Genomic DNA, 897 nt, shown 5'->3' on the forward strand with positions numbered 1-897 from the left:
CACACACACACACACACACACACTCACCCACCCACACTTATATATTTATGATGTACTCAAATACGTGTCAGGTAATCACAATACTGAAATACGCATAAAGTAAACACATGCAGACAAATATACTAATATTACTAATAATAAAACCATACAATCAATGAAGAGACAAAAGAAACAGTAAGATGATATATGTTGATTGTATTAGGTATTTCTGTTTATTTAGAAACCTACAATGAACAGGTCAGATGCTAAACTACAATCTTAAAGTAGGCACCGCTCCGCTAAACGCAGAAAATTTCTGCCTCGCTATTGGCTAAAAATATACAGTTTTTTCGATTTTTAAACCTCTGTACCTTTTTTCTTAAATTTTTTTTTCTCCATATCATACCTTCAAAGCAATGAGTCTAGAAGGCTACATTATTATAGCCGATTTTCAAATTTTTTACTTCCTTTTAAAAAATACATATTTTGCGAATAAAAAAAGCTAGATCCTTTATTCTTCTCTACTGAAGGTAAAAAGCCTTGAAATTTTGTGGGAGGGGACTAGTCGATTACACCGAGCCCAGTGTTTCACTGGTACTTAATTTATCGACCCGAAAGGATGAAAGGCAAAGTCAACCCCAGCGGAGTTTGAACTCAAAACATGAAGACGGGTGAAATGAAAATATTATTTTATTTAAACCGAAAAAAAAAAAAGTTCACAAACTGTTACTCAGTTTCACGTGACTGCTCGTCGGGCAGTTGTGATAAAACACAATAATGAAATTTTATAAATTGTGGGTACATAAAATATATAGTTTGTAGGCGCAGGAGTGGCTGTGTGGTAAGTAGCTTGCTTACCAACCACATGGTTGCGGGTTCAGTCCCACTGCGTGGCACCTTGGGCAAGTGTCTTCTACT

The sequence above is a fragment of the Octopus bimaculoides genome, chromosome 14 (assembly GCF_001194135.2).
Source record: "Octopus bimaculoides isolate UCB-OBI-ISO-001 chromosome 14, ASM119413v2, whole genome shotgun sequence".
NCBI lineage: Eukaryota > Metazoa > Mollusca > Cephalopoda > Octopoda > Octopodidae > Octopus > Octopus bimaculoides.